Source organism: Tenrec ecaudatus, unplaced genomic scaffold (assembly GCF_050624435.1).
Source record: "Tenrec ecaudatus isolate mTenEca1 unplaced genomic scaffold, mTenEca1.hap1 Scaffold_85, whole genome shotgun sequence".
NCBI classification, from domain to species: Eukaryota; Metazoa; Chordata; class Mammalia; order Afrosoricida; family Tenrecidae; genus Tenrec; species Tenrec ecaudatus.
The window spans coordinates 517,246-535,865 of NW_027459694.1; the positions used below are offsets into that span (position 1 = coordinate 517,246).

The 18,620-nt window shown below is 41.6% G+C and overlaps 1 pseudogene; it reads right to left on the bottom strand.

Moving 5' to 3' along the window:
• Window positions 1-2,405: 2,405 nt before the first annotated feature.
• The window catches only part of LOC142436912 (ninein-like protein), an 88,885-nt pseudogene continuing 72,670 nt past the window's right edge, over window positions 2,406-18,620 (bottom strand).

Sequence of the window (18,620 nt, forward strand, 5' to 3'; positions counted from 1 at the left end):
AAAACCTTTTTCTTCTTCCTTGTACTCATTGTAATTCATGTACTTATTTTTTTCTAACTGTGGCACAAATATACAGAAATATTTTCCAATTGCACAACTTCTAGTTGTATAATTCAGAGCGAGAAGAGGCTCAATAATATTCTTCATGTTGTACAACTATCATTGTTATCCTTTTTCAAACTATCGACCACAGTGACAGAAACTCAATGCTCCCAAAGCAACAGATCTTTCCCCTTCACCCATGGTAACTGTTGGTCAAGTTTGGTTTCTTTTTTTACAGTATTTTAAAAAATCATTTTTTTAGGGGCTCATACAACTTTAAAAAAATTTATTATTATTTTTTAAACAATTTATTAGGGGCTCATACAACTCTTATCACAATCCATACATATACATACATCAATTGTATAAAGCACATCCATACATTCTTTGCCCTAATCACTCTCAAAGCATTTGCTCTCCACTTAACCCCTCTGCATCAGGTCCTCCCAAGAGCAACCTCACTGGACACCCCTCCCCCACAATGTCAGCCCTCCCTCTTCTCCCCTCAACAGGCATGCACCTATGTTCCCCCAAATTTGACCATTGCCTTTCTTCTTTCCTGTGCTGCCCCTCGCATCAGTAAGCCCCATTCCTCTGACAGGGCTGATTCCCTCTCTGGGAGACCTCACCCCAAATCCACATGGCTACCTCTCAGGGACCAGCATCAACCCGACCCCATCCATCTGATTCCAGCTCTCATGAGGTGACCTTCGGCCAAGTGACCTACATGATACTTACTTTGAGCAGATGATGTGTGGCTCTTTAGCGGCCTGCCTGGTCCCCAGCCAGACGACTGGATGGCCTGCACACTTGAACTTGTGCCCGTTCTGCTGCATGTTCCTATTATCGTGGACTCACACAGTGTTTATCCTTCTGTGCTTGACTAGCTTCACTCAGCATAATATCTTCCAGATGCCTCTACAACTTGAGGTGTTTCATTGTTGTTTTTAGGGATGTATTCCATTGTATGTATGTACCAGAGTTTTTATCCACTCTTGTACTGATGGTAATGTAGGCTGTTTCCAGCTTCTTCCTGCCCACCCACCAGCTTTTTGCTACTATGAACTCTGCTGTGATGACCATAGGGGAGGGAAACATCTGTCCGTGATCTGCTTCTTATTTCTTTGGGGTACATACCAGCAATGGTATTGCTGGATCATATGGTAGTTCAGTTGCCATCTGTTTTAGGTATCGCCATACTGCCTTCCAGAATGCCTGTACATATTTACCAGTCCACCAGCAGGGGATAAGAGTTCCTATCTCACCACACACTCTCCAACATTTGTTGTTCTGTTTCTTTTGAAAAATCATTTTATTGGGGACTTGTACAACTTATTGTATTCCTTCCATTGTGTCAAGCACATTTGTTCATTTGTTGCCATCATCATTTTCAAAATATTTTCTTTCTACTTGAGCCCTTGGCATCAGCTCCTCATTCCTCCCCCTACCTCCGCCCTATCCTCCCTTTCACATTCTGTTTTTTTTAATTGGGCTAGTTATGGGCATTAGGTGGGATCTTATGGTCATTTTGACTCGCATTTCCTGGGTGGCTAGTGACAGGGAGCATGTATCAGTATACCAGTATCAGACTGTTTTGACAACTGTGGCTGTATAAGTAGGTTTTGGGGTCAAGTAATGTGAGATCACCTGCTTTGTTCTTTTTCTTGGGGAGTTCTTTGCTTATCCTGGGTTTCTTCCCTTTTTATATGGAGTTAATAATCAGTGTTTCCATTTCTTTGAAGAATGATGTTAGAATTTGGATCGGCAATGCATTTTATTTGTAGATTGTTTTAGATAGTATCAACATTCTCACAATACTGAGTCTTCTGATCCACAAACACGGAATATGCTTCCATTTGTGTAGATCCCGGTTGGCTTCTTATAGTAATGTTCTATAGTTTTCTTCGTACAAGTCTTGGTTTTTGGTTAAGTTTATTCCCAGGTATTTCAGCTTTTGCAAAGGATACTGATTCCTTGGTATCTTTTTCTGTACCCCCATCCCTGGTATAGAAGAAGTCAATTGTTACTCTTGTATACTGCTACTCTACTAAACTCCTCTATGACTTCCAGCTAGTCTCTTGTGGACCCTTTAGGATTCTCAATATATAAAATCATATTATTTGCAAACAGTGAAGTTTCACTTCTTATAATGAGATTCTTGAGGCTCTTGCTATCTATATTTTCAACTTGTCTTTTCAGAAAGGTTGTAGGAATTCACTCTCTTTTTAAGATTTAATTCCTTTATGCTACTCTTCTAAATAAAGCAGATTTATAAAAAACTATGATATTCCATGTTCTTTTCCCCTAGGCTTCCTGGCTATGTGTGGGGCAGTGTATGTCTCCATATCTTTAAGTTGTTGCTCTCATATTCCCACTCTGCACTGCCCACTCACCTGCTCTTTCACCTGGTGACCAGCCCGATCCATCTTCAGTGTCAGCAACTGAACGGGTACTTGATTTTTCTCATTTTGAGCCTTGTGGACAAAGGCCTCCTCACCCAGGTGAAGGATCCTATGGTTGAGCTGAGATAACTGATCCTTGTATTTCTGACTCTAGAGCAAAAAAGGGTAAAACAATGATTGAAAACAAAAACGAAGCCCCAGCAGATCCTTTCAGTGGTTAATGAGGGGTAATTTTGTCTCACTGTGGGACGTGGCAACATCTGGAGGCATTTTTCATTGTCATAATTGGGGTAGGTAGGGGTGGCTACTGACATGTAGAAATGCTACTAAATATCCTACAGTGTATAGGACAGCCCCTATACAGACTTATCCAGTCTCACACAGCAATGATGCTGAAGTTGAGAACTCTGCTTTATTCCTGAGAAGAAGTGAGAATACATCTAGACCATTAAGAACATTCAAACCACTGTTCTGAAGGCCTCCCACTTTTATCTAAGTTATTTAAAACATCGTGTTAAGGGGGGGGGGCAGGAAGAAACTTAAAGCATATGAATCTCTTCAAAAGGACCTCTGACCTGTCCCTGATATCCAAATCTATCTGGCAGTAAGTTGTTGATATTCTCAGTACCACTGGGCCAGGAAATTAGAGTGTCTGACAGATGTCCTCTTGGTGTATACACAAATGGCCGTGTGTTCCAACAGTTGCTAGAAAATTTCTCAGTTTTTCACCATAGAGATTTCAGTTACTGTCAACCACTGGTCAGGAGCATCTTTCAATAAATTACAATTTAAAAGAATCAAATTACATTTTTGTTGGATTGCCTTTCTTTTTTTCTCACAACAATTAGTTTTCAGGGGAGAGATCAACCACAGTTCCAAGGTATTCCCACGTTGGTGTGAATACCTATGGTTCAGCAATGAGCAGAATCATATCATTTTTACCTTGTAGGTTTAATACGCACACACAAGGGTAAGTATAAAAGCATTTTATAATAGAAACTTGTTAAAAATGATTATGGAAACATATGTATGAATGTACTTGACACAATGAATGTATGTATGGAATGTGATAAGTTGTATGAGCCCCCAATAAAATGATTAAAAAAAGAAACCTTAATTAAACAAAACTATCAAAATATGAAGCTACTGTTTCATGTCATATCTTTATCTATGCCTATATGCTTCTGAAGTGTTTTCATCTTTCTATTCATTTCCCAAAGAATTCTCACTCTTCAATTTATGTCATGTCAAATGGGAGTTTTGTCATGTTCAAGGGATGCAAATCATGTTCGTTTTAAATGTCCTCTGAGCTTGGGAACACAGAGCAGTGTGGAAGGCAGATAAGGCTGCGTCAGGTGGATGGGTCGTTCCCAATGAGGAGCTCGTCAGACAGTCCTTGCTACCCTCCAGGAGGAGCAGGTATGGCGCCGTAACAGAACACACGCCGTGGTACATTTTCCTGTCCTTCTTCCTCCTCCCCAGCGCAGCTTTCCATTCTCTTCAGATGTCTTCCTGAGAAGTCTCTGTGATCATCCTTGAGAAAATATAAAGAGGATTCCTTTGAAACCCAGAAAGAGAGTCTCCAAAGCCTTCTGAGGTGACTTGCCTTGAATTCATCTTTGAGGTCTTCCCGACCTTCATTAAAACGCTAAAAAGTATTGTGTTATGTGGAGCAGCAGCATTCCTGTAAACTTGTGGGGAAACTTAATTAATTTGGGAATATTCACTTGAGTTTTGTTAAAAATGTGATAGCCCTGATGTAAATGAAAATTGATTTTTTAAAATTTATGTTTTTCCCAGATCATTTTATTAGGGCATAATCCAGACATCATACCAATAGCTCTATCAGATCAAGCAGCGTTGTGCAATTACTGCATATAATCAATTTCTTCCTTTTCATACTACGTGATATCAGCTCCCCATTACCTCTTTCCTCCCCATCAATACACCCCAAGAACTCTTACTCCAGTTATTACCTCTACAGATTCACCCAATCTGGGTTTGATAAACCCCCAAACACAGAAAGATACATAACAGAGAATCAAGAAAGGTACCAAAATAACAAAATACAGCAGAGATAAGACCTAATCTAGAAAACAACAGCAAATCCCAGAAAATATTAAAAACTAGATAAAAGTCAAAGTGTATCTAAAGGGAGCTCAAATAACAAGATTTTAACCATTCAAGCCCTATTTATCATTTTAATTTACTATAATCGTCTTTCCAATACCAGCTGCCTGATAACCAGGTTATTCCTATCCCTCAGTGATAGTCAGAGGGGGGCCACTGGAGGCTTATTCCCTGTGGAGAACCTGAACATGTATTTTGGGCTCCCACTGTCAGCCATAGCTTTGTGAACACCAGAATTTCACAAATTTCAGCTCTGACAGCACGCCCTTCTTCAGATCTGGTTTATATAATTGATAATCCTTGGATCATCGATGATCGTGTGCTTCTTCCAGGTGAGTTTACTGACATCTCACTTAGATGGGTGCTTATTTGAAACAAGCTCCAATTATTTCCAACAGGGTTTTGTGGAGACCTTGTGTTTTTCTCTCTCTATAAAATCATACCATCTGCAAATAACTAGAGCTTAATTTCTCTTTGCCCAATTGCACTCCCTTAATCTCTTGTTGCCTTTTGATTCTGGCTAGGATCTAGCACAATGCTGAATAAAAGTGGGGATAATGGGCATCTTTGTCTGGTTCCCATTTTCAATTGCAATGATTTCAGCTTTTCTCCATCCAGTATGATACTGGCTGTTGGATATTAAGACATGGACTTTAGTATATTGAAGAATTTCCTTATATTTAATTATTGTTTTTATTAGGAATGGGTGTTGGATATTGTCAAATGCTTTTACTACATCCATCAATATGATCATCTGGTTCTTCTATATTTTGTTTATATGGTGGTATGAATCCCATTTGGGCATGAAGTATTATTATTATTTTGATATGTTGTTGAATTCTACTGGCCAGGATTTTGTTGAGAATCTATGTTCATGAGAGATATTGGCTTGTAGTTTTCTATTTGTGTGAGGTCTTCCTTTCATTGTCATTGGTTTAGTAATTTTTTCTCCATCTTTTGACTCTCAGTCTGTTTTTGTCTGTGAGTTTGAGGTGTGTTTCTTGAAGGCAGCAAATTGATGGATCTTGTTTCCTAATCCAGTCTGCTACTCTGTCTTTTGACTGGGGTATTTAGCCCATTGATTTTCATTGGTATTAATTCCAAATGCAGGTGAGTTACTATCATATTGTATTATCTGTGTTTGGGAGGGAGGAATCTATTCATGTCCTTGTTTCCCGTCTAGATCTACTGTTTTGGGTGTTGTTTTAGTGTGTTGACTTCTGGAAAGAAGCACGGACTGTGGCGATCTCATAATGTTTTTGTGCTGTTGATTTTCTGACCATAGAGATATGGTTAGTGTTTTCGGCAATGCTGGTTTTGTTTTTATGAATTCTCTATTTCCTTGTTTGGGAATACCTTTATTTCTTCTTTATATGTGATATATCGCTTTGCTGGATACAGGATTTTGGTTGGCAGGTTTTTACTTTGAAAGTTTGATCTATGTTGCTCCATTTTCTTATTTCCTGCATATTTTCTGCTGAGAGCTCTGAGCTTATTCCAATCTGATTACCTCTGAAGGTGACTTTTTCCCTCTCTAGCTGCTCTCAAGATTCTCTCCTTTTCCTTGAAGTTGAATATTTTGACTATCATATGTCCTGATGCCCTCCTATACATGTCCCCTACCCCCACCCCCCGGGTCTAACCTCCTTGGAGTTCTCTCTGTCTCCTGAATGGTTATTATCTCCTCCTTTATAGTACTGGGGAAAATTTCCTCCACAAATTCTCTTACTAATTTATATGTAGATTTGTTTGTTTCTTCCTGTTCCGGTATTCCAAACAAGACATTCATTACTTCTGTTCATGGTTTCTCACATCATCCTCAGGTTTACTTCAGATTATTTTACTCTTTTGTTTGTTTCTCTCATTTGCTGAAGTCTGCATGGTTGTCTTCAAGTTCATAGATTCAATTTTCATTTTCTTCCATTCTATTGTTCAGTTCTTTTTGGGGAGTAATTATTTTATTGGGGGCTCATACTACTTTTATCACAATCCATTCATACATCCATTGTGTCAGCACATTTGTACATTTGTTGCCCTCATCATTCTCAAAACATTGCTTTCTACTTGAGTCCTTGGTATGAGCTCATTTTTTACCCTCCCTCCCTGCCCCCCTTTCTCATGAACACTTAATAATTTATAAATTATTATTAGTCATGTCTTACACTGTTCAACGTCTCTCTTCACCCACTTTTCAGTTGTACATCCCCCAGGGAGGGGGTTATATGTAGATCATTGTAATTGGTTCTCTCTTTCTACCCCCACCTTCCATCTACACTCCCAGTATTGCCACTCCCACCACTGGTCCTGAAGGGTTCATCTATCCTGGATTCCCTGTGTTTTCAGTTCCTATCTGTACCAGTGTACATCCTCCGGTCTAGCCAGATTTGTAAGATAGAATTGGGATCATGATAGTGGTGGGGAGGAAACATTTAAGAAATAGAGGAAAGTTGTATGTTCATCATTGCTACACTGCACCCTGACTGGCCCATCTCCTCCCCGTGACCCTTCTGTAAGGGGGTGTCCAGTTGCCTACAGATGGGCTTTGGGTCCCCAATCTGCACTCCCCTCATTCACAATGATATTATTTTTTGTTCTTTGATGCCTGATACCTGATCCCTTTGACACTTCATGATCACACAGGCTGGTGTGCTTCTTCCATGTGGGCTTTGGTTGGCCTAGAAGGCCACTTGTTTACCTTCAAACCTTTAAGACTCTAGATGCTATATCTTTTGATAGCCGACACCATTGACTTTCTTCACCACATTTGCCTTCAGTGATTGTGTCTGGAAGGTGAGCATCATGGAATGCCAGTTTAATAGAACAAGTGTTCTTACATTGAGAGAGTACTTGAGTAGGGGCCAAATGTCCATCTGCTACTTTAATACTAAACCTATAAATATATGCATAGTTCTATTTCTCCATCATCATATATAAATATATTTACATATGTACATGCCTATATTTAGAGCTCTATAAATGCTATGTGCCTTGCAGTTCTTTCCTCTATTTCCTTTTACTTTGCTCTTGTTCATGTTCAGCCTTCATTAGGGTTTCAGTAATTCCTCTCGGTTACATTACCCATGATCAAGCCCTACCAGGCCTCTTACACGCTCCTCACCACTGATTTTGGATCACTTGTTGTTCTCTTGTCCCTTGGTTTGTTAACCACTTCTTTTCCCCAACCTTCCCCTCTCTCATGTCCCCCTGGAACTGTCAGTCCCATTGTTTTCTCCTCCAGATTGTTTATCCCACCTATTTTATCTAGATAGACCTGCAGAGATAATAATATACACAAAAACAAGACAGAACAAAACAAAGCAACAAAAGAAAACAAAACAACACCACCAAAAAACAAATGACAAAAAAAAAGAAAAGCCTGTCAATAGTTCAAGGTCTGTTTGTTGACATTTGCGAGTGTTTGCTGATTGAGCCTGATGGGGTGCCATGCTCTGAACCCAAAGTCTATTTTTGATAATGCCTCGGGACTTCCTTGCTCTGCTTCCCTTGCTGTTCTGTTGCATGCCCTTCATGTTTTGCCTCAGTGTGGTGGGGTCAGATCGGTCTAATTCCCACACTGTGTCTCCAGTGTTGTCCCCTATAGGGCTATGGGTCAGTGGGGGATGTCCTGTCTCATAGTGGGACCAGCCATATGGTCCTCTCTGTGCATTGGCTGTTCTTAGTGGGGATATTGTCCTTAAGGCTTGGTGGGCCAGGATGTGCTCCAGTCTCTCTTCCTCCCCCTTCATTTGCTTCGATTTGCTCTGATCAGACATGTCCCTCTCTCGGAGCTGTAGCTTCAATGCTATCCTCTGAAGTACTTTCTTCTGGGGGCAAGGGCTGCTGTCCATGTAGTTGGGATTGGGGCCAACCCCTCAGACCTCTCTACTGGTTCCTTGCTTCATGCCAGTATGTTGCATTCACATCTTGGAGCATGGGGTAGAAGTCTGGTCCTTCTTTCCCGGCGACGATATGAACAAGACCCTCCCTTTGGATGGGTTAGTTCCCTGTTCCCCAGCTACCCATTTATTTCATTTTCTTCCCCCCCCCCAACCTTTTTAATTGTCTAACATATGTATCCCTGGATTTGGTCTGGCCCCTGCCATACTACCACCCCAGGAATGTTTGTATACAGTAGCTTTTTCCTTATGTCCCTTTTGCATTTTTTTTAAGTTTACCTCAGCGGACTCATGTTGTATTTGTGTTTTGTGCTTGGCTTACTTTGTTTAGCATCATTTTCTCCAGTTTTTCCCATGTGGCAAGGTGCTTCATGCATTCATCACTGCTTTTCAGTGATGTGTAGTACTCCAGTGTATGAATGTACCATAGTTTTTATTTAAATCATTTTATTAGAGGCTCATACAACTCTTAGCACAATCCATACATACATCAATTATGTAAAGCACATCTGTACCATAGGTTTTTAATCCATTCATCTGTTGATGGAAATTTGGGTTGTTTCCAACTCCTTGCAATTGTAAACTGTGCTGCGATGAACACCGGTATTGCTCAGTTCTCATACAATGTTTTTTAATTCTGTTATCTCATTGTTTTGTTTCTCGGTTTCTTTGGGGTGTGAGGTTTTTAGTATCACACTTTCTTCCTTTTTTCAGAATTGATCCCCAAATCTCTTGTATGGTCACAAACATCATTCACCTGTATTCTCTTTCTGGTAATTTAAGGTCTTCACTTTCTGTGTATTCCAATGAAGTTGCGTAATCTTCAGTTGTTGACTTTTGTTTATCTTGATTTTTTGTGGTTACTACTGCTGACTGTTGTTTGCATGGCATAGTGATCCAACTGTAGATGGTATGTAAGGTTCTGGATTGTGTGTGAGTAGGTGGAGGAGGGAGGGGCAGGACTTGCTCTTTGGGTTAGTGGAGAAAGTTCAGATAGGGGCTGGAAATTGTATTCTGTTGAGATGAGGAAGAAATGATAGAGCTGACTGGGTAGAAGGAATAGGAGATAGGAATACATGAGTAGGATTTAGGTGACAGAAATAATCATAAGTGGTGTTCTGGTTATAGTGGTTTTCTGATAAATTAAAAAAGGGGATTTTAAGGGGTCTGCTAGTACTTGTTAGTTTATGTGAAAGTGTGTCTCACTGTTAAGATTCTGGCTGAGACTGGCTGAATTCCCAAGGAGGTTCTAACTGGTGGCAGTTTCTAACATTTTATATTTTCTTTTGGTTGAGGTTTTTCTCTGTTTTGCTTTGTCATTGTTTGTGCTTTGTGTGATTTTCTGTGTATGAAATCCAGGCTATGTAAATCTCTAGAGACAGTAACTGGAGTGATAGTTGGCTAGGGGCATGGCAGGAAGGTTGCGGGAAGTGGGAAGCTAACAATGAGTGGAAGAAGGAAGAGTTCTGACATTGATGGTGCTGATGACTGCACAACTCTTACTCTTGTACTTCTGCCAAAGAAGCCTCATCTCAATCTAATTATTATCAATGACTAGACAAACCCAAACTTCAAGACACGGAACAAAACAATTGCATGTAATATTCAAAAGTGCCATGGTCTCCAAAATAAAGAATAGACCGAGAGAAAGAGACAAGAAGACATGATATAAATGCCACATGTGATTCTAAGAATTATCAGGATGGCTGGCAGCACCAAAATGGGGTATCCCTGACGGCAGTAATGTATCCACACGAACTTTCTGATTTTTGACAAGGGAGGTAGTTACTGCATTCTGAAATCGTTGAGGAACAAAGTCCTCTATAATATTCGAAAATAGTTTTTAAAGAAAGAAAGAAAGAGAGAAAGAAAAGTTCATTAGCTTCACATCAGGTGGTAATACTAAACCTGACTGTTGATCATTTCCATTTCAAGGCAGGCCTGATATTTCTCTTTCTTTAAAATATCAATTTCTTTCCTGTTGAAAAAGCAAAATTAACAATATCATTGCCAATTAATGTGTTTTCTTCTTCTAGTAACAGTCCACCATGGCTTGGACAAAAAGGCCCACCCCTACCTCCCCTGATATTCTACGGCCCAGATCCCTCTACACTACTGCTACTGCTATGATTGATAATAGTGGTGATGGTTCAATCTTGATCCCAAGCTCCTAAAGCCAGAAGAATTTAGGAAAGTTTACCCTTAGGACTTCAAACCGATTCATTCCAGTTCCAACCCCTGTTGATAATTTGAATTTTTGACCTAAATATACTGAATCACAATCAATATTTTAGCAAAGTTCTCAGGCGATTCTTTAATTTTTAAAAAAGTTCTATTGATACATAATTCACATATATACAATTCAATAGTTCAATCATATCAAGATTGTATAATCATCACCACAATCAGTTTTGGAACATTTTCTTCATTCTTGTACTCGTCGTTATTAGCTTTCCATTTCCTTCTAACCAACTGTGTGAAACTCCCAAAGAACCAGTAATCCAGTTAGGGTCTGTATAGATGCACCTATTCTGGACTTCATCTATAGGAAAACATACTTTAAAAACAACAGAAACAACTAACAATAACAAAGTAAAACAGACAAGAACATTTAGAAAAGAAAGCAGAAAGTATTAAAAACTGGAACAAATTAAAAATGGAACTTAAGAGAGATCAAAAGACAAGGTGCCAAATTTTAAACTAACTGCATCTCCAATAATCCCCTTTCCAATGCATTTTACATGCGAACAAGGCTGGTCCCATCCTTGGTCTAGGGTCAGATGGGATTCGTCAGGTGACTCTTTTTGAGGCGGAAATGAAAATTTTCAGCAGGGAGGGTGAAACCAAAGCCAGGTGTCACCTTGGTTTGTGCTGGTAACTGCCAAGGTCAATGGTATAGCCTCCCACACCCCTTAACGATTCAGTCTTAGAAACCCTCTACAGACTCAATGAGAGTGGGTTTAGTTTTCGCTTGCAAGATTTTGCCAGATTGTACAAAAGGAGCATTCTCCGTGGCAATCCTTAGTCAAGCAAATTACTACGGATTTAGCAAAGTATGGAACTAGCCACCCAGCAACACAAACACAAACCATCTTACCCTCACTGCGATCTGCTGGGAATGGAGTCTGGTAGTAAACTTAGGAGAAAATGGTTTCAAGGGAAGACCTCCTGGATTTCAGAACTGTAATGATGCAAATCCCCGCTGGTACCTTCCCCTGCCATCCATATTCTGACCGTCATGGCTACTCCATCAACTATGCTCCATGCTCGCAGCAGGTCAGAGTTGACTTTATCTTGAACTTCTTATTTGGAAGAAAAATCAAAAGGCAGACTGCCCTTGGATATGGCTACAGCAGTGAAAACTCACTGACCAGTGTTAGCACTCCACTCCCTGTCCCTTGTTCCTGCCTCAGTGTCCTAGGGCCCAGACCTACCCCTAATGCCGATATCTACATACAAATATAAACCGTGGTGAAAAGTCCACCTGAAATTATTACTGAGTCATGAACATAGATATTGTATTTGTCTAGGAAGGCCCTAGGATCATTTCACTGTACTAAACTATGTCCACCTGTCCTCACCATCAGGTGTGATGCGGAGTACTTTCATACAGGGAATAAGGTGGTATGCCACGATGGCAGAGGTAAGAAGGATGGGTGTAGCAGCTGCTCACTGTGGGGTGGTCAATGCTGCCACATACATACGTGTTCTACCTTTTACGTCTGAGACCAGGCATTCAGGTATGAGAGGGGCTGCCTGCATGTGGAGGTAGGCCAGGGCCCTTTACATATGTGTCATGTCATGGTCAGAGACCAATTAGGTTCATCCACTCTTGGCTTTCTGGAAAGTGAGGTTGATTTGAGAATACGCCCCACTTTCTATCTCAGTAACTTCTACACTCACTTTACTGAGAGGAAACCACTCATTCTGCTATGTGAAAACTGGGTCACAAGCTCAAAGGTCCTAAGTTGAACCTGGACAAGCCTTTACCTCTGTACATCATTTGTTCTTTCTGCAACTTTAAGTTCTTGCCGAATCCTTCCCAATTCATTTGTCAACGATGTGTTTTCTTCAGAAAGCCTCTGTAGCTCGGCTCTGCAAGCACAATTGACAATCAGAAGTAAGTTGGGAACCATGTGCCCATGGTTGGTATCAATGCGTAATACTGAATGTGAGACCTTGGGGCATTCCAAAAGCTATTCCCTGCTAGTGAATCCCGGCAGGGATCTAAGAAACAAGAATGACCAGAGCTTAAAATATATGCACACATTTTCCTCTTTAGTGAGACTGTCACCTGCTATACTCCAAGGTCATCACTGGAAGGAAAAACTGAGGAAGAAACACATATTGATTTATGGAGCTGCCTGATGCACAGTGAATACCTCAGCAGAGAAAGGCAGGTGTCACTATCTACTCCATGACCAAGGCTACCCTGGGCCACATTATTTCCTGACAAACAATTCTTAAAGAATCTCTGCCAAGACAACACAAGTGATTTATGACAGGCAAGTATTTTTACCAACAAAAAAATCCCTAATGAGCTTTGAACCCATACTTTCTGTCCTGAACACATGTCGATATTTATCCCCCCAACTACGTCTTTGTCTGGCATCTTGTTAGATTCTAATTTTCCCAATCTAAGTAATGCTTATCTTATGCATTATGTTCTAGTATCAAGCACAAATATGTCTCATCTGACTTCATTTGATCTCATGGGGCACTAAGGGAAAAATAGAGAAAAAGAAGTCATGGGAACTTTAAAAGCAGCAAAGGGTTTAGAGTAGGGCTGTCAAATAAATGGGACATGAAATTTGAAATGGTCACTCTGGCTCTAGTATGGGAAACAGACTGATTCTAGGTGTGTACACTGTGTTAGATGGAGGTGGAATTCTACTTTTGGCTGCTTGGAGCGCAGATACACTGAAGATTGCTCATCCTATCTGCTGAACAATTAAGAGACTATGTGAAGCCAAGTATGTAACTGCCCTCACAGAAGTAATGGAGAACACACTCAGAGCAGAACACAATGGATGACTAGGGGCTCCGAAAACGTAGACAATTGTGTGTGTCAAGAGATTCCACCAAGAGTCAAAAGAGAAGCTAAAGGCTGTGGAATTTCATATTGGACAATGACATACTGGACAAGAGACTCATCTCTAAAATTTACAGAAAATTGAGTATCTCAACAGAAAGAGATAGGCAATCTAATTTAAAAAATGGTCAAAGGATGTGAACAGATCCTTCACCAAAGAAGACATTCAGGGGGGCAAAAATATATGAAGAAATGCTCTTAATCATTAGCCATTAGAGAAATACACATCAAAATGAGATACGACCTCACCCCCCAAATTAACTGGAAGGTTAAAAAAAAACAACAACAGATAACAACAAATGATGGTGAGGGTGTGGAAAGACTGGCACTTTCATACACTGCCGGAGGAACTGGGAAATGGTGCAGCCACTGTGGCAGGCAGTATGGTGCACCCTGAGAAAGTTGGGAAGAGAAATACCATGACACATCAATCCCTCTACTTGGTATGTGTCTTCGAGAAATAAAAACTATGACACAAATAAATAGATACAGACCCATGTTCATCATAGCATTATTCACAATAGCAAAAAACAGGAACAATCTAAATGCCCTGCAGTGGAAGAATGGATGAACAAACTTGGGTGCAATAAACACACAATGAAATGCTATGCAACGTCGAAGAATAACGATGCACCTGCAAAGCCCTCACAGAGGGATGGACACGGAGGACAGTACGCCGAGTGGAATTAGTCAAAAACAAAAAGGACAGATATCGTATGAGACCACCACTATAAAAATCAACTGTAAGTTTTCTTATGGAAATAAAAACATTCTTTGATGGTTGCAGAGGATGGAAAGGAGGGGGGGGGAGGTGCGGCTAGAACACAGGCAAGTGATAGCCTGGGCGGAGGGGAATGCAACACACAGGAGAAACGATGGAGGCAGGCAGGCGAGTACACCGGTAGTTTGCAAGAGTGAGAAACTACAGACGCAAACACTGTTAGATTCAAATTCCTACAACAGTGGGGGATTGGGGAATCTACAAGTGAGTACTTGGACATACACACAGGCTGAACAGATAGGAGACTTTTACAAACATATATATGTGTGTGTGTGTGTGTGTGTGTGTGTGTGTGTGTGTGTGTGTTTAAAAGAGAGTATTTGTATATTTACTTTTACTGCAAATATATCCATGAATGTGGTGGGGCGAACAGAGGACAAAATTATGACAACTTCTTAAATATAAGCAGATACTCTGAAGGAATAAGGTACTGGGCTTTGGGGGAGTGGTATCACAATAGTTGCAGGGGACAAAATGATCCATTAGCATATCATAGTTCACAAAGACAGTGCTCTACATTCTAATCTGGTAAGTAGCAGCGGTCTTAAAGGTCTCTGAGCAGCCGTCTAGGGTGCAAGGACTGATCTCTCCCTGTCCAGGGCAGAGCAGCGGGGTGGCAGTTAAACAGACACAGGGAAAACACTTAGTCGAAGGGACAGTGAGAACACCGGTCTCCACAATCCTGGGCCCAGAAGAACGGGGTGATACCTGGTGCCACCACCACCAGCTCTGCATAAAATCACACTAGAGAGTCCTGGAAAGAGAAGAAGAACCTGTCAATCAAAATCCTAAAAGAAACCAGGCTTACTGGTCAGACAGCGTCTGGTAGGGCCCCTAAGACCGTGCTCCCTTGGGTCTGGACTTCAACTCACTACTGTGTTAGAAAAGTCAACCGTTAAAATGAGATGGGGAGCATTCACCCAAAGACAGAAGGCTAGGAAAGGAGGAGAAAAGGACACAGAAAACAGGGAAGTCGTGGACTAAGGGAGGGCATATTAAGAGGACTGGAATGAATGAATGGCATCAAAATATGTATGAATTGCAGAGTGTTAAAGTATGATCTGCTCTGTAAACCTTAATTCACAATAAAAACTTCATTAAAAAAAAGAGTTGTAGTTGAGTTTTGCACAAGACACATTGTTTCTTATGTCAATAAAAAGGTAAACATTATTATATCTTAAAATCTAAAAAATTCCATTCCATAGAAACATATTGCATTGACCCAGAACTTTCATAGCAGTAGAAAAATGCAGGCAAGAGAATGAAAAATAAAGTGCAAATGAAATAACTATAGCTCTAAGCAACAATATGGAAGAATCTCACAAACAACATATGGTAAGAAAGGACGGATGGTATGCTTCTTTTATATAAAGTGCAAAAACAGGCAAAATTAAGGAGTTAGAAGTCAGGATACTGGCTATGTGTGGGGAATCCAGGAGGGTTCTATTTCTTGTTTTGGGTGCTGGTAAAACGATCTGATCAATTTCTTATAAAATCATAGCAGTACACTTTTTTATTGCATATAACATTAGAATATTTTAAAAAATACACACCTAAATACACCAAAGATATGTGATCATGAATGTATCAGAGATAAAAAACATCCAGATCACTGCTGTGGTTGGCAGATTAATGACCTCCTAAAGACTGTTCTGGGAAGCCATGGTGGTGCAGTTGGTATTGTATTCATCTGCATTTCACTCTAGGTTGCTAACTGGAAAGCCAGCAGCTAAAAGACCCACCCACTCACTGCTCTAAAGGAGAACGATGGGGCTTTCTGCTTCTATCAAGATTTATAGCCTCACAAACCCTAGGGATCAGTTTTACTCTGCCCTTTGGGGTGGATATGAGTCAGAATTAACTCGATGGCAGTTGGTAAAACATTATTCATGTTCTAATTCCCGATTGTGAATATTATGTTACATGGCTAAGGGGAATTACAGTTGAAGATGAAATTAAGTCTGCTGATCAGCTGACTGTGAGATAATGAGATTATTCTGGACTATTCTAGTGGGCCTATTGTACAGACTAGGGTCCTTTTAAATGAAAGAGGCAGAAGAGGCACAGCCTTAGATTCAGCCAGCCATTGGACGCTTTGAAAAGTGGAAGAGGCCACGAGTCAAGAAATGTGAGTGGCTTCTAGAAGGTGGAAAAAGTAAGTACATGGGTTCTCCTTAGAACCCCTTGGAAGGGGCACAACCCTGATGACACCTCGATTAGAGTACAATTTAGCTCTCAGTTCTAGCTAACATGCAACTAAGCTGTCAAGAAATTAGCTAAATTTTAACCTATTTCTGACCTGTAGCGTCTAGAACTGTAAGATATTAAATCTGTGTTGTTTTAAGCCACTCAGGGACATGGGTCCATCTATGGAAAATATTGGGAAAGGCCTTCCTATATCCCAGGCTTTTGAGATAGAGCATTTGCCAGCCAAAGTCCTCAAGCGAGAAGGCCAGTTCCACCTGTGGCCTTTCAAGCAGCCTGCCCAGCTGGTGGAATTAAGAACTCCCTCTCAGCTCAGCTTTCTCTAGAAGGCATTGGCTTCTGCGGCCAACATCCGAGTGTCCCAGTCAGTTCTTGGGGCTCTCACAGAATTCACGAAGCAGTAGATCTGCGCCAAGGACACTTTCAATAAATACACACAGTGGGACTAAAGGAAGGTGCTTGGAGCTGGCAGGCAGAGACCTTCAGAGACCCCAAAGGAATGAAATGGGGTTCAGGGCAGTCTTTCGTGGGCCCCGTGAGACAAGCACAGATTTCCTGCCGACAGAGATAGTGAAAACCTGAGTCTAAGCCACAGCAGTCCTCTTGGTGAAGTTCTGGGGGTTTCTGTATGGAAAATTTCTCTTTTCGCATTCACACAGCACCTAGCAACACCACGGCCCGAGTACAGGCCAGACTGGGCTTGTAAGCTTGGGCACACCTGGGCTACGTGGTATTCTCCTGGTGCCGAGTCTACCAGCCTGCTAGGAGGAAAGGGGGTTATGCAATCAAGTCATCAGGGACTGAGATGACTCAGTTCCACTTGTTTAAGAATGGATAGAGGGCAAACCTGTTATTCTCTCTCGAGTCTGCTTCTTTCTCCCTAGCCAGAAGCTTATCTTCCAGCTGTAGGAGCCTGGTTTTCATGTCATTCTTTTCTCTCTCCAGCACAGTTTCTACCTTCTGTTATCGGTACAGCATCTTCTAATTTCTGCTGTCCTGTCCTAGTGGTCCCTACCCCATGCTCACCTTCCAAGACACAGAGGCTCCTAGAGGGGCAGCTTGTGTCCAGCCATGTCCAGTAAGGGCTGCTCTGTGGCTTTGGACTCCTGCTGCTCAGATGATCTTTGCTTCTGACCAGCAAGGCTGCTAGCCAAAGGTACGGGTTTCTCCAGGAACATGGGCCTTGCCCCTCTAGGGGATAGCATAGATCACCCATGTCTCTAAAGGAGCAGGAGCCACCTCTATATCATTCACCAAGATGGGATGGCCCTGATAGTGAGCTATGCAGAGGGTCCTCTGGGCTGTGGGGCTGCTCTCGGGACCGGGCTCTGGACAGGATCTGCAGTGAGATGCCTCCCTGGCATACGCAGGAACTCAGCCTCTCCACGTTCTGACCCTGCTGGTCCCGTCTCCTTTCTGACTTCTGTGGACCTCAGCAGGCCTGGAGGCAGTTGCCTTTCCCTCCTTCAAGAAGGCTTTCAGCCCCTCTGCCTCCAGGGAAAGCCCTTTTAATTGCTTCCTATATGTGGTTTCTAACTTTTCAAGTGCAAACACTTTGCAAATTTTAGCTTGCTCTTTACTCATCAGCCCTCCCTGCCACCCTCCACCCTCCACCCCCCACCCAACTTGCGTTGCTGCTTCTTGCACTGGGCTAGCATCTCCTTCTGCCTCTCTTCTCTATCCCTTGTCCAAGTCCAGCTGGGCTCCCATGTCTGTCACTAGCTGCAGTTGCCTCTGAAGCATCTTTTTCTTTTTACAGTCCCATTGCTGTAACAAGTGCGCTGCTTCCATCCACAGGAGTTTCTGGCTCAGTTCAGCCTTTGCCCCCTTTCTACAGAAACTTTCACATGGACCTGGCTCAGAAACACGAATGTCACATGTATCACAGGGTTAGAAAGGCCTGCCCAAGCGCACGTTCTAAGTGCACAACTCCTCGCTACTCGTGCCAGCTGCGCTCAGAGAGTGCATGCACAGGATCTAGTTGATAATGCAGCAGACACGACTTGTCAAATGGGACTAAATTTACATTTAGACGGATTAAAATGGAATAAAATCAAAGCTCAGATTCTTGG